The sequence below is a fragment of the Antennarius striatus genome, chromosome 2 (assembly GCF_040054535.1).
Source record: "Antennarius striatus isolate MH-2024 chromosome 2, ASM4005453v1, whole genome shotgun sequence".
Classification (NCBI taxonomy): Eukaryota; Metazoa; Chordata; class Actinopteri; order Lophiiformes; family Antennariidae; genus Antennarius; species Antennarius striatus.
In genome coordinates, this window is record NC_090777.1 from 14636586 (window position 1) to 14652362 (window position 15777).

Here is a 15777-nt window from a genome sequence, read left to right on the forward strand (position 1 = left end):
GGTGGATGTGGCCCGGGAAAGGGAAGTTTGGGGCTCCCTGTTGAAGCTGCTGCCCCCGCGACCCGATTCCAGATAAGCGGTGGAAGATGGATGGATGGATCATAAAGCGCCACTGTGAAACAAAGCACAGATCTTTTGCGCAGAATTATCCCCTGAAGTCCGAGCTGAGGGCAAAATGACCGAGAAAAATGCAACCGAATGTTCACTAAAGGCGTGGCGGAGTTTGGGGCAACATAAAACATCTTTTAAATTCATAAAACTACCACAAAAATGTGTTTATTGCATCAAGGCTTTTTGACTTTGTCATGAAACCTGTATTTCAACAAAACAATATCCAAAAAAATTTTTCTCACAAAATTAGAAAATGCTCTGGTTGAAATTGTTACCTTTGAGGTGTTAGGGTTGGTCTCAACCCAGTTATAAAATAAGCTTATAAAGCAATAATTAGAGCCAAAACTGAAATCATAAGTGCACTGTCAGACAGCCTGCTCCTCTCCTAGTCATGTGAGCTTTAGTGGATTCTCATTTTGGATTTTTGTTTCCAGTGTACCTGCCCAGAAAAAAAAGAAATAAAGTCCTGGCATATCCACTCACTCATTTCACTTGCAGAGTGCACATCTCCAATTTGCAGCATGCAAAGATGAGAAGAAGATTTACAGTAAGCCAAGTTTTGGACGATGTTTTTGTTGAAAATGAGAGAGACGACAATGAGCAGCATAGTGATGCAGAGGAGCAGGCTACTGAGGAGGAAAACGATGTTGAGCATCATCCAGAAGACACTGACACATCTGGTGAGTCTGATGAGGAGGTGACTGGTGCTGAAGCTGCTCCTGCTGCAAAATTCAAGTCCAAAAATGGAAAGACTTTGGAGCTCAGTACCTCATGATGTACATGGCAGGGCAGCTGCTGAAAATGTCATTGAAAAGACCCCTGGAATCACAAGGTTTGCTGTGACAAGAGTCAGTGATATCAAAACATGTTTTGAGCTATTTATGCCATTGTCAATAAAAAGAGTCATAATTGCTATGACAAACCTTGAAGGGAAAAAAGTCCATGGCGACATGTGGAAAGACATGGATGAGGAATGCCTTGATGCTTATAATGATGTTCTTCTTCTTGCTGGAGTGTACAGATCTTGCAATGAGGCCACTGATAGTCTCTGGGATGCATCGACAGGCAGAAATATTTTCCGGGCAACAACGTCATTTCAGACCTTTCGAATGATATCATGAGTCCTCAGATTTGACAACAGGGATACCAGAGCAAGATCTGACAAGCTTGCCCCCATCAGGGATAACAGAAATGGGTGCAGCTCCTTCCGCTGATGTTCAACCCAGGGCCAGAGGTGACAGTGGATGAGCGTCTTCTCCCTTTCCAAGCAATACATACCCAGTAAGCCAGGGAAGTACGGCATAAAAATCTGGGCAGCCTGCGATGCCAAAAACAGCCATGCCTGGAACCTACAGAATTACATTGGCAAAGCTGCAAGTGGCATCTCTGAGAAGAACCTAGGAAAATGTGTGGTCGTTGATATGACTACTGGACTGCAGGGTCACAATATCATTGGTGACATATTTTTTTACCAGCTTTGACCTTGGACAAGAACTTCTCTACTCTTCACAAAGATGCAGCTGTGTCATCAGGAAGTGATAAAAAGCCTACAATTATCCTTGACTACAACAAGAACAAAGGAGGAGTGACAAGCTGACTACCACCTACACTTGCCATCGAATGACCGGGAGATGGCTAATGGTTGTGTTTTACAAAATGCTTAATGTGTCTGCATGTAATGCATTTGTGTTGTGGAGCCACATCCACCAAGGGTGGAACTCAACCAAAAAAGCCAAGCGGAGAATGTTTCTTGAGGAGCTCGGAAATTCCCTTGTCCCTTGTATCTACTCACTTTACAGATGCATTGTTGTCTCTTGCTTGAGTCGTTTGCTGTGAGTATTTCAACACATGTTGGGTGGATGCGAGGGTTGCAGTCAGTAGTTGTAATCCCATCTTTTAATGTATATTTACATATATTATGTAAGAGCAATCTGATGAAGCAAGTGGTCAAATTGGATTGAAGTCAAAACATTTAACCGTAAACAGTTGCTCCAAGAATTTGAACTCATTTTTGTCCTTTGATTAAATGTGATTTGATTGCACTGACAAAGGTTTACATTATTATTATTATTATTATTATTATTATTATTATTAAACATTTGACTCTAGATTAAAGGGATTTTTCATTGCAGCAGTCAGTGCCTGTGAAAGGATAAAGAATACACCATCTGGTAAACATAAAAATCATTGGAGAGCTCTGAGCCACCCTCTTTAACACAATTAAGATGACTTCATTGTCACGGCATGTCATGGTAAATATAACTTCTATAAGGGTAATTTCCAGTAATAATTTTTCCCCTTCACATCCTGGAGGTTGCCTGGAGATGCAGACACATCTATGACCTGCAGAAGATTAAAATGTTTATGTCCACAGTATTTATAAAGGTTAATAAATATCAGTCTATAATATGAACACCTGGAATTGTTAAAAAGGTTCATTATCTTAAGGAGTTAATGTTTGTTCTCCAAGCTGGTCTTGTAAATTTCTATTGGTTATTCCAAAAAAAGTGGGACATTGTGGATTATAGAGTACAAATATGGTTTTAGAATTTAAACTCCTCCAACATGAGAAATCCATAAATGTCCGAGTATCTATTACAATAGTTCCACTTGTGGGAAGCGGAACTACTGTATAACTATAACTATTCAGCCATGTTTTCTGGGTGTGTATCATTTCATTTAGGAGAGCTGACCTGATGTAAAAACTTAAATTTTGAATGCCTTCATGTATCTCTGTCCAAATATCTCCTCCAACAAACTTAGTATTAGATCAGGATGAGATCAGCCCTCCTATCCCTGCATTTTTGTATTGGATTCGTGCCATCTGTTTTTTTCTGAATTTCTTTGTTAAGTGCTATAGCATGGGTCACCCAGAGTAAAAGCCTCCTGAGATTTATTGTCAGGACAGGTCTTCCTGAATGCAGCATCGCTGCTGTAAATGACTTTAAACTGTCCTTCCTCTCATTTCACAACTTGAATACAGGGGATATGTTTTTGATTGTTTTATATTTTATGTATGTGTATATATATATATATATATATATATATATATATATATATATATATATATATATATATATATATATATATATATATATATATATATATATATATGAATTAGATTAAATTAGAGCAGTTTTTCTTAACATGGGATTCTTAACCTAGGGATTCAGTGAGTCGGTCTCAGGGGTTCGGTGGAGATGGAGTTCAAGACAAATCATTTGACACATTGTGTCAATTCGTAATGACACACCGCCCTTAGCCATCACTGGCTGCAGGTGATCACGCTACATCGATTAGCCTACCTGTGCTACATGGAATTTTGCACACTCAGTAGTTGATTTATGCCTGTCATGATGGTACGTCATCTGATTGCTTTCTTAATATTTTAATTCATAGTAACTATGTTGAGCAAAAAAAAAGAAAAAGGTCGGACAAATATGTGCAACGTGAATTTAAATGTACTGTATAACGGAACATGATGGGAGTCTGGTCTGCATGATTTGTAATGTCAAGTTGAGCAACTGTAGTCTGGCACTGGCGAAAATAAAGAAATACTTCCATAAGCTGCATGGAAAACAAAAGAAACAGACTTTGCAGTGAAAATGACACAAGAATAGCACTTGCCAAGGTGAAGCCACACATATCTGAAGTGGTCTCTCAATAACAACAGCAGAAGTCACACTGATTTGAAGGTAGGTAATTTCTTATGAGTTCATGCACTGTCTTGGTTTTGTTCTTTGAAAAAGGTGATATTAATGCACAATTCATTAATACACCAGTAAAACATATACTTATGTCTTAAATTTGAAAAAAAAAAACAATGTTTTTTTGTTGTTGTTGTTTTGTCTTTTTTACTAAAGAAGGGTTCGGTGAGTGAGCATTTGAAACTGGCAGGGTTTGGTACCCCCAACAAGGTTAAGAACCACAGAATTAGAGCTTGAATCTTAACCATCTCATTTGTCCAACTGGTTTCCTGCCCAAACTGTGTTCCAAGGCAACGTCACAACACAGGGAAAAACTGTTGCCACTGTAGATGGTTCAAAGTACTGTAAAACCTGATATTTTGTATATAAGAAGCGTGTACAGGCAGGATGGAACGGGTGGAGTAAAGTGTCAGGTGTGATGTGTGATAGAAGAGTTTCAGCTAAAATGAAAGGAAAGGTTTACAAAACTGTGGTGAGACCAGCGATGTTGTTTGATCTAGAGACAGTGTCACTGAGGAAAAGACAGGAGACAGAGCTGGAGGTAACAGAGATGAAGATGCTGAGGTTCTTTCTGGGAGTGACCATGATTATAGGATCAGGAATGAGTACATCAGAGGGACAGCACATGTTAGAGGTTTTGGAGATAAAGTCAGAGAGGCCAGACTGAGATGGTTTCGACATGGCCAGAGGAGAGATAGTGAATATATTGGTAGAAGGATGCTGAGTTTTGAACTGCCAGGCAGGAGACCTAGAGGAAGACCAAAGAGGAGGTTTATGGATGTAGTGAAAGAGGACATGAAGGTAGTTGGTGTGAGAGAAGAGGATGCAAAGGACAGGTTTAGATGGAGGCAATTGATTCGCTGTGGCGACCTCTGAAGGGAAAAGCCGAAAGGAAAAGAAGAGGATTAATAGGAGCATATTGATATTGGCCTTGGACTGAAATACAAGTCAACAGCACAAAAACCATTAAGAAAAATATATTACATTCATCGAATCCTGATATGTTTAACCAGTTAGTCTGTCTGGTTGTCTACAGTTTCAGTAATCTGTCTGATGTGTTCATATATTATAGTTTATTTATATTTGTAAATAGATTTCCAGAGTTATTAACTGTGTGTGTGTGTGTGTGTGTGTGTGTGTGTGTGTGTGTGTGTGTGTGTGTGTGTGTGTGTGTGTGTGTGTGTGTGTGTGTGTGTGTGTGTGTGTGTGTGTGTATGTTTGTGGGTGTGTGTCTTTGTGGTGGGCTTCCAACAGGCAATTCACTGACTTATTAATTGTTGTCTCTTTAAGGCATAATACAATGCCATGCCAGCACCTTATTGTCTACATCATATGCACACACACACACACACACACACACACACACACACACACACACACACACACACACACACACACACACACACACAGAAATGCACACACAGGTATTCTCCATATATAGACGGTGTTCCCTTCGCACCAGAGTATGTCTTCATCATCATACTTCATTACAACGACTGAGCTCATTTTAATGATATGTGTTCATGGCATGCTTCTAATATTCACCCACACTGGCCCATAAATTTAGTTTCCATGCCTGCCAATTAGGGAATCATATTTGACTTGACCCAGACTTCAGACTGACCTTTGTTCCTTCTGTTAAACTGCGACCTCTGGGCCTGTGGATACACATGTGTCAAAACAACATTTATCACCTCTGAAGCAGTTGCTGTTCCCAGAGCACTGTCCTCCTTTCTTTTCACTCTTCCCTCCAACTTCATCGCTGTTTTCTTCCCTTGTGGAATTTTTCCTTCGTTTGTCTATTTTCCTTTTGGTTACCCTACCTTGCACCCTTATAGTCCTCTTTGACTCCAAATTAAATACTTAAATACTTAAAAATTTTGATTCTCATTTCATTGCCTTGCCTTCAAATGATGTTGTCACCATTCCTATTTCAGGTAAACACAAGATACAGTATGTAGCTTCTCCTGCTACTGGTCTCTGAAAAAAAACTTCCCTTTCCCCGGCCACATCCACCACCTCTGATTGGGAGATCCCAAGAGGTTCCCAGGCCAGTGTTGAGATATAATTCCTCCACCTGGACCTGGGTCTACCCCGAGGTCTCCTCCCAGGTGGATGTGCCAGAAACACCTCCCTAGGGAGGCGCCCCGGAGGTATCCGCACCAGATGCCCAAACCACCTCAGCTGACTCCTTTCCACGCGAAAGAGCAGCGGCTCTGAGCCCCTCGCAACAGCAGTGTTTCTCACCTTATCTCTAAAGGAGACACCAGCTATCCACCTGAGAAAGCCCATTTCCGCCGCCTTTAACCATGATCTCGTTCTTTCAGTCATAACTCATCGCTCATGACCATAGGTGAGGGTAGGAATGAAGAATGAACGGTAGATAGAGAGCTTTGCCTCTCAGCTTAGCTCCCTCTTTGTGACAAGAGTGCGGTAAAGTGACTGCAATACTGCTCCTGCTGCCCCAATATTGCTCCTGCTGCCCCAATTCTCCGTCCAATCTCACGCTCCATTGTTCCCTCACTCATGAACAGGACCCCAAGATACTTAAACTCCTTCACTTGTGGAAGGACCTCATTCCCCACTCGGAGAAGGCAGTCCACCAGCTTCCTACTGAGGACCATGGCCTCAGATTTGGAGGTGCTGATTCTCATCCACGCCGCTTCCCACTCTGCTGTAAACCAGACCAGTGAGTGCTGCAGGTCACTGGCTGATGACGCAAACAGGACCACATCATCTGCAAAAAGCAGCGATGCAATCCTCAGGCCACCAAACTGTAACCCCTCCTCACCACGACTACGCCTCAATATCCTGTCCATGAAAATCACGAACAGAATTGGTGATAAAGCTCAGCCCTGGCAAAGACCAACAGGTACTCGGAACAAGTCGACTTACTGCCGAGAACCCGAGCGCAGCTCTCACTTTGGGCGTACAGGGATTGGATGGCCCTGAGGAGAGGCCTGATCTAGTTGAATTTGCATCCAGGGATACAAATTCAACTATGAGACCATCCTGCTCCTCCCATACATAAATAAACTCTTGGGAGGTATCGCACCATGTCCCGTGTTGTATATATACAAGAGAGAGTTTAAAGGCAAATATTGTAACAACTTTGAAATTTGTTATTCTTGAGGTTTTGAAGTCACTCAAGTTCCTCTAGGAATTTGACTCTGTTCCTAAAGGTGATTCTCAAATGTCATTACAATGTATAACCTTTAGCCGCTCTGCTGATACTGAGTGAATGGGAGCCTGACTCGGTGGGAAATTTTCATCTAAACGTCTGTCATCTTGCACTCTAGACACCTCCTGTTATTATGTACAAGGGTAAAGTTATCTGTCCCATTATGTCTATAAAAAATTATCTAAAGTAAGTTCCCAAAAAGATCATCCTATCTAGCTACTTTGTATACTAGAGCGACCCAACAATCTCCCAACATAGCAATTGTGGTAACAAAACAACGATAAAGACAGAAAACTAAAAAGGATGCAAGGTGGGCATCCCCCTGCTTTGACAGATTTTGCATGATTCATACATTTATACGTAAAAAACTACTTGATCTAATAGTTGTTGTAATTTATTATCAAAATTAACAAAGCACTTTCTGTGAATCTCTTTCCCAAATTAAAATTAGTCACCACATAGTTTGCTTCAGTGACGTGCGGTGAGGTTCATGACTGGTGAGGCACTGATCTCATAATTAGATTTACCGCAGGTCTCTTCTTAGTATTTCAGCAGTAAATGTGAAAATTAAGCAATTTTGAGTAAAAATAACCTAAAGTTGGTGATGTATGTTGAATAGAAAATAACGTTATAATACGCATCACTGGATAAATATAACCATTTAATTTATTTCTTATATTTTTTTCCCCCACACATGTCTCCACTGACCGCACTCACTCTTTTGGTTAACTTGATTTTTAAAGTTTAGACCACATGTGCCAAACTCAAGGCCCAGGGGCCGACTTGGGCCCGCCACATCATTTTATGTGGCCCGCGAGAGTAAAAAAGGTCAGAGTGTCTAAAAATAAATAGGTCAAAAATGTGCTTTGACAAAAACTACATTTCCCATATTACAGTAATTAAGCCCATTTTAACTTTGACAAAAAGTTTTTAACAAAGTTAATGTCCTAACTTGTCCTTGATGTTATTTTTCTTTATTCGCTTGGATAGTTTGATCCTTGATTAATGTAGTTCTGTGGGTTTCCTAACCTGACAAATTAAAAGGATTTATGTTATAAATCGGTAAACTGCTTCCTGCGGAAGGTTGGGCTGGATCCCATTCAGCTGAAGAGAGCCATCAGGGACATTACTGCAGCAGCGTAGTCCAGCTCAAGATGGCTGTGGATGAAAAGAGCCCACTGTTGGAACCCTTCTGCTGGTACAGGTTAGTCAGCCGTTGATGCCCCACTCAGGAGAGGTGTCAGGGTATGCGGCCTCGTTCAGACGGACCTGGCTCAGGGAGTGACGCCCCTGCCTTGCAAAGTTGCCCCCCCCCCCCCGCCGGCTGTGGATGGAAAGAGTCCACAGGTGGAACCCTTCTGCTAGTGAAGGCTGGTCAGTCTTTGCTGCCCCACTCAGGAGAGGTGTTCAGGTTAAGGGGCGAAACACCTGCGACCCTGAGATACCTGCTGATGATGCGGAGGGGTTCCAACTGTGGGATCAGAGTCGTGTCTCAGGAGATCTGCATCAATTAGCGTAGGTCTTACTTGCAGCTTGTAGCGAGCATCTCTGATGTTTACTTCACCATAACAGAACAACACATATTTTTTCGGTGCAACTGCAGTGTTTGTAACTTGAATAAGAAATAAATTCAGTTATTTAACATATTAAGGAGTAGTTATATTTATTTTACATTTATTCTACATTACATAGAGTTACATTACATACATTTATTAGTTACATCTGGCCTTTGAGGACAGCCACTTGGTGATGTGGGCCTCATTGAAAATGATTTTGACACCCTGGTTTAAACATTGAGCATACTCAGCTTAGTGTTTCACTTCTGTATATTTGTTGGGATATCCTGTGTCTGAAATCAGTGTAAGTAATTCTGTTGGAATTAGATGTTAATCACAAGCAATTTGAGATTGGATTAACTTTAGTGATTTACACAAATCATTGTGAGAACCTTCACAAACTTTAGCTGTTTTCATGTTTTATGCCAGGAACATGTGCGAACATATCAAAGAAAAGTTCAGTATGGTTCAAAATGTATTTATCAATAATAATAATAATAATAATAATAATATTAATCTGTACTTTATTTATCCCTCTTGAGGACATTCTTTTTACACTTCACACTCACAAATGTACATATATGTATTAATTACACACATGGTTACAGGTTACAGGCCCCTTAACACAGCACACACTAGGGGCCTGTAGGCGTGCAATTAGTAGACACATAGAGGACATATAGTGGTACAAGGGAGGCGGAGTGACGAGTCGCGCATGGGGGTCGCGCCCCAATGAGCATCTTGTGGGGGGGACAACACCTTGCACAAGGGCAGCTCGGCAGTGGCTGGGAGGTAAGCCGACACCTCCCACCGTCAGCTCACACTCCGATGGATGTTCTGGAGGGAGCGGGATTCGAACCCCCGATGGCTGGGCGATCCTGTCTTCAAGACGAATTTCAATCCTGGAGATGAACAAACTAGCTACTGTAGATAGAGGAAGATCCCAATCTGAGAAACCTGTTTGACCCTTTAACTGTATATTCAAATCCTTGTGATATCCACATATCCAGCCAGCAGTACATCATCATATAATAAAAAGAAATTAATCATTAATGTCAAATTCTTTGAATACTAATGATCAATTACATGAATTGTATGTTCTGAGCATTTTGCCTAGTGATGCTGGGGCATCTGTGAGGCTCAGTGTTTGTCCGTGTCCTGGAGGATGTGAAAACAGTTCGTCAATGGATTTTCCAGCCATGGGAAACCTCACTGTGACAGCAGACTCCCTGATGAGCGGATCAAATCAGAGTACTCCATTCCAGCTTCAGCAAGTGTGTGTGTGTGTGTGTGTGTGTGTGTGTGTGTGTGTGTGTGTGTGTGTGTGTGTGTGTGTGTGTGTGTGTGTGTGTGTGTGTGTGTGTGATTGTATATACAACGGCATTGGTATTCTTCCTCGTGTTTACCTCTCCAACATGCGTTAGCGTGAGTGTGTTCATGTATACGACACACACTCACATGACTCTGGTCTGGATCATTTTTGACACACATGCCTTCTGTGATCGGTTTATCGGTGGCAGGTTCATGAAGAATTCAGGATGACAGTTTGGATCATCAAACTAAAACGGCTGCTTGTGTGTCTGCAGGCTTGACTGATTGTATGGTTGGCAGAGATATTTGTCAGTCGGGAGGGGGAGATCTCATTCACACACAGATATACACACACACGCACTCTCTCTCTCTCTCTCTCTCTCACACACACACACACACACACACACACACACACACACACACACACACACACACACACACACACACACACACACACACACACACACACTTTTATTTTGAAACTTACAGCATTGTATTTGTCACTGTAATTAATGTTATCAGAGTGAATCACAGAAAAAAAAACTCTTACTGGAGTTCTGGTGAAAACCAGCACAGCTCGTCTATTCTACCAATGTTAATAACCTTTACAGGTGATGTTCTGTTCTGGAATTGATGTTATAAACCGATATTTAAAAAAGGGTTATTAGCATGTGCTTTGTTAGTTATGCCAGTTTGAATTTAAAAGGACAGTAAACTTAATTTTAAGTGACATATGTTATTCATCATTATGAAAAATAGACAAAAAAATACATTTTATACGGGTAGCATCATCCCTTTGTTCAGAAAACCTTAAAATCTGCACCAGAGTGGCTTCCGCATCCAGTGGTCACGTGGGCTTCATACATCATTGGCGACAAACTTAGCTTGGCAGCCATAGAAAACAATGCCATCAACTATGTGATTAACTCGATAAATATCATAGTTACCTGCGAGGTGAATAGTTGTGTCAACACAACAGCAAGAAAAGACAAAGACAAGGACCTATTCTTCTTTATAATACCTTCTGGGAAGCTAGGAAGGAGATGGAGAGCACGGATAAACCGGGTCAATATTGACCAAGGATCCGAGGATCTGTCATGAGCACTTTACCTCGGATGATTTTCAAACAGATTTGAAGGTAAGATCATTTTCAGACAACCCATAGTATTTATTCTGAATTCCCAAGGTTTAGTGGATAATTAATTAATGTCTGGAGCTACTGCAGGTAATGTATAAAAGTTTAAATGACCAGATTATGGAGCGATTATGGCACTCATGAAAAGTAAACAATATCAAAAGTGATAGGTCATTTTACTGAGAAGATCTGTGACACTGAAATAAAACATTCAAAAACAGCATGTCAGGTCCTGATTCTTACACATTCGTAAATAAAAAACACATTGATATAAACTACAGTTATTAATTCAACACAGTCCACAAGTAACGAATGGCAGCTAGCTCAATGCTAATATGGAAAATCCCATTGACGGGCTAGAGCGTTACAATTGGTAGTGTGATCAACTTTTCCATACACACAGTAAACCAAAACAGGACATTATAACTAGCTGGATTTCATTTTTATAAGTCCCCGTTGCAAACAAAAAACATAGAAATGTCACCAAGCCTTTTTTTTTTACTTATGTACTTGAAATACAGACCCGGTTCATTTTAACTTTACTGTCCCTTTAAGATATTTGAGAGATGAAGGAATGTAAATCATCCAAAAGCATTTCAGATGAAAACAGGTCTGTAAGGAAAATGTTCTAAATGTCCTTTGACAACAAACATGTGCATACCTTGACCCCAAAGATGGGGAATCTCCCCACTAAATGCAAAGGGAAGACACATTTACTTTGGGCAACACACACTCACACAGACACACACACACACAGACACACACACACACACACACACACACACACACACACACACACACACACACACACACACACACACACACACACACACACACACACACACACACACACACACACACACACACACACACACACACAGAGGTTTAGAAGGTTTATGGAAACTAACCATGGTTTGACTCTGAAGTCGATCCAGTGGTATAAACACTCTTAAATCACGAGATCTCGTCTTCACACATGGACCTAGGGGTCATGCCTTATCATCACCTGCAGAAAGCAATTTTACGATGGGGGGACAGAAGAAGTTTACAAAGGAGAGGTCCCAAAAGAAAGGCAATAGGGTTAAGAAAAACTTGTGGGGAGAGAAGACGAGTAAATGAAATGGGGGGGATAATGGACACGGGGGAACTAGAGTTAGTTTGGGCAGTTATAAACAAAGTCCTGAACACAGCTTCATTTATTTATTTTCTAGGCTGATGGTCCTCTTTATGACCTGAGTTCATGGTATATTACAGTAAGTCATGTAGAAAGGTTTATCCAGCTGGAGGACTAAAGTGCTTTCAAAATGAACACGGGGGGAGCGAGGAAGTGAGTTCCTTCTGGATATTAAAGTGAACTTTACTGACTCCTCACACTGACCTCGCCCAAAGCACTGACAAAACTGTAGAGTTCACTGAGACTTTTAAACTAATTGCCTTCTTATCTTAACTGACAAACCAACAGCATTACTTTCTTTAAACAACAGAAAGGCTGGAAGACATATGTGATGTTTTAAGTCTATAATGATGCCCGTGGTGCTTTGTTTGTTTGATATTAAGCAGGTATTTAGTAAAATCCAATGCTCTGAAGTCTGCTTGCCCCCCACTGGTCAAGATTACCTTTTTTTTTAACAGAAAAAAATGTTTAATACTAATCCTCTTCTTCATTTTTGTTATTTGACTTGACTGTTCTTCATACTCTTTTTTGGAGAATTGAAAGCTATACTTTTCAAGAAGCAGCTACTGTTTTTTTGCTGTAACATCAGATGTCGCTTAAAACTACAATTTGGTTTCTATAAATTGACAAAAGACTTGAATAACTTTAGGAACATCTGGTGTTACAAAAATGTCATATGTACCACCTCACTTTTGCAAACTTCCTGTTATAACGTACTAATTTTTATATTGTATTTCCCTTTGTTTATTGGTGTTTAGTGTTTTTGAAGTTTCATCTATTGAAAAATTGTAAAATGTTCTAAATGTTCTAAATGTGATTGAAGTTTTTTTGCAAAAAATCTTCTTCTGAAGCACTGTAGTGCTTCATTTAATGTAAAATTGCAAAATGTTTGAATTTGATTAAAGCGTTTTTGCAAAAAAAACAAAAAACTTCTTTGCTTCCTCTTATTCTTCCATCCTCCTCTCACCCCTCTTGCACTTTGTCTGAATGTGTTCTCATAGTTTAACCCATAAAAGGTGGTCAGCTTTTTATGAGGTCAATGCTTGTTTTAGTCTTGCAGCAAAATCTTTATGTATTTTAATGCGTGCATGTGACCATCACCAGTCCTCTCTGGTATCTAAGTTGTAAGCCTTTATTAGAATTTCCTATTGTGAGCCAGAGAGGGAAGTGCTGCACCTCTGTTAGTTAAGGGGGGAAGCAAAAGGAGACAGGGAGAGAAAACACAGACAAGGTAGTGGATAGACAGGCAGTGCTGTTGGAGTGAAAAAGGTTTGGGCTGTTTTATTATATCTTAGAACTGATACCTTAATACCAATGTTATAACACACCAGATTAGTGGAGGTCCTGACAGTATAGAATAGGCCACCAGAGGAAAACAGTGCAGGGGGAAGATAGAGGGCATAAGAATGTGATGTCTGAAGTGAGACTCATCACATTCTGACGGGACCCAATGGTTCTCAATAATTGGACTCGACAGTAGCTGGTAAGCCCCGAACCAACATGCATGTGTGATGGAAACCAATGGCCAGAGAGACTACCAGAACCCAACAGGGCCACGCTAGCTAAGTACCCCCAACCCTGTCATCCAGTAGCATCTAGAAGCCATCACCCGAAGAGCCACCGGGGGTGCCGAGAACCACGTAGACCCAAAGACCCAGAGGAGGCAGCAGCTGCCACCGCCAGGGTGCATGGGACAGGCCCAAGGGGCATGGGGTAAGGAGCCCCCTATCAACCACCCACCCCCCTACCCCACCCCATCCCCCAACCCCCCCATCCCCATCTGCCACATCCACAACTCGCCCAATCCCGCAATCCCAGGAGACAGGAACGCCCCCGCAGCCCATGGGGCCAGCCACAGTGACCAAGCGACATGTGACCCGACCCCCTCCATAGCCCCCCCAATCCGAGTATAGGGTCATGCACCCCTATATGCCCGTCAGGCCTTCTGCAAGCCTGGGCAGACCAGAGATAGAAAAACAGTGGAACAGTGGAAAGCCGACCAGAGGTGGCCAGCCCCGGCACACTGCCAGCCATCCCAGGCAGCCCATGCTAGCTCCTATCAGAGGCCCAATGCAGCCAACCCGCCCACAAGAGCCCCCCCGCCTAGCTTCGCCTACAGCCCAGGTTCATCGGGAAACGCACGGCAAAGCCAGCCCACACCCCAGCGCCCAGCAAAATAAACAGACCACTGGCCACCAACCACTGACCCCCGGCCAACAGTGGCAGCCAGACATATGCCACAAAGTCGAACCGACGTGCCACACCGGACAGGCCAGCAGACGAGCTGTGCAGCACCCAAAGCTAAATAGGAGACAGGGTCCGTGGGAGAGAAGCCAAGCTGCCCAGCAACCATCCCGCCCCCAAATGCAGTGATGATTCCGCACCAGCCAATCCCCCCCGCATTCCCTAGCCAGCCCCCCGCAGCCCGAGCCCCGGTCCTGGCCACACGGCTCACACACCGCCCCAACCCCACAGTACACCCCCAGTCAGCACCGCCCCGCAGCGAATCAATGGCCATGACCGACAACCAGCAATCCCCAATCGGCAGCCGCCGACAACCATCAACCACCACAAAACGCCCACAACCTAGCCCAATTCCCCAATAGCCCAAGCCGAGCTGCAGGCCCAGGCCAAGCAGCCAGTCCCCATCGGAATTCCCCAGCCATAGGCCCCAGAGGGCAGAGGTCCACCAGAAGTGCCATCTCATATGGAGTCACCATCCCTGTTAATATGCTTCCCCGATTTCCTACGAGGAAGCATTCTCCCGACCCTGTGCTACTGTGCTACCCTGTGTGGCTACCCCTCTGCTTTTAATTAAACAATGGCCCCTTTGATTACAAGGTCAGTAAGGACATGAGGTGGGTAATATTTTAAATCCAGCACAGACCAGCAGTTAGCTGGATGTTGTTTGGTTCAGTTTGTGTGTGAGGCTGTAAACATTTAGACATTCTTGTTTGACTAAGGATTAAATTTTTTATCTCTTTTTTTTTTTTTTGCTTTCGGTTGTTTATCTGTTTGTAAGCAAGACAGCGGAAAATCCAGCTGGCTCAGTCTTAATAGAAGTTGGTGGGAGATTGTGGTACGGGCTACGAACAAACACTTACATGCATGCAGGGTAGTCCAATTCTCAGATCGATATTCACTGTCAAGTTCTTCCCCTTTATGACTGATTGTGAATTCACAGAATACATAAACTATGCAAACCTCGGAGCATATGTCTAAACTTCAACCATGGAAACAGAATAAAAGACAAAAATCCCTAAATATCCACAGGCAACATGTGACTGATGTGTTCTATTTTTTTTTTATGTTCGAGAATACAATTTAATAATGGAATGAACAGAATGAACAGATAGAAATAATTCCTAAATTCCATCCTCACTTTGTGAAAAAGTATGCAGGTCACAAAGTGGGGAATTAACAGTGTACAGAACCAATGTAACAGAGGGGCATCACTTGTCACCGATTACATTTTTATGAGACAGATGAGAGTCTAAATTCAGACATGTCAGTAATGGATGTTTAATCATTAATTCCCATCTATGATCCGCTCCAGGAGGAATTTTAAGGAAAGTCTTTTGTTATGCAAATGAATTGGAGAT

General features: G+C 42.1%; 1 pseudogene; it reads left to right on the plus strand.

Annotated features, from left to right (window-relative positions):
* Window positions 1-854: 854 nt before the first annotated feature.
* Window positions 855-1592, plus strand: LOC137601627 (piggyBac transposable element-derived protein 4-like; annotated as a pseudogene).
* The last annotated feature ends 14185 nt before the right edge of the window (window positions 1593-15777 follow it).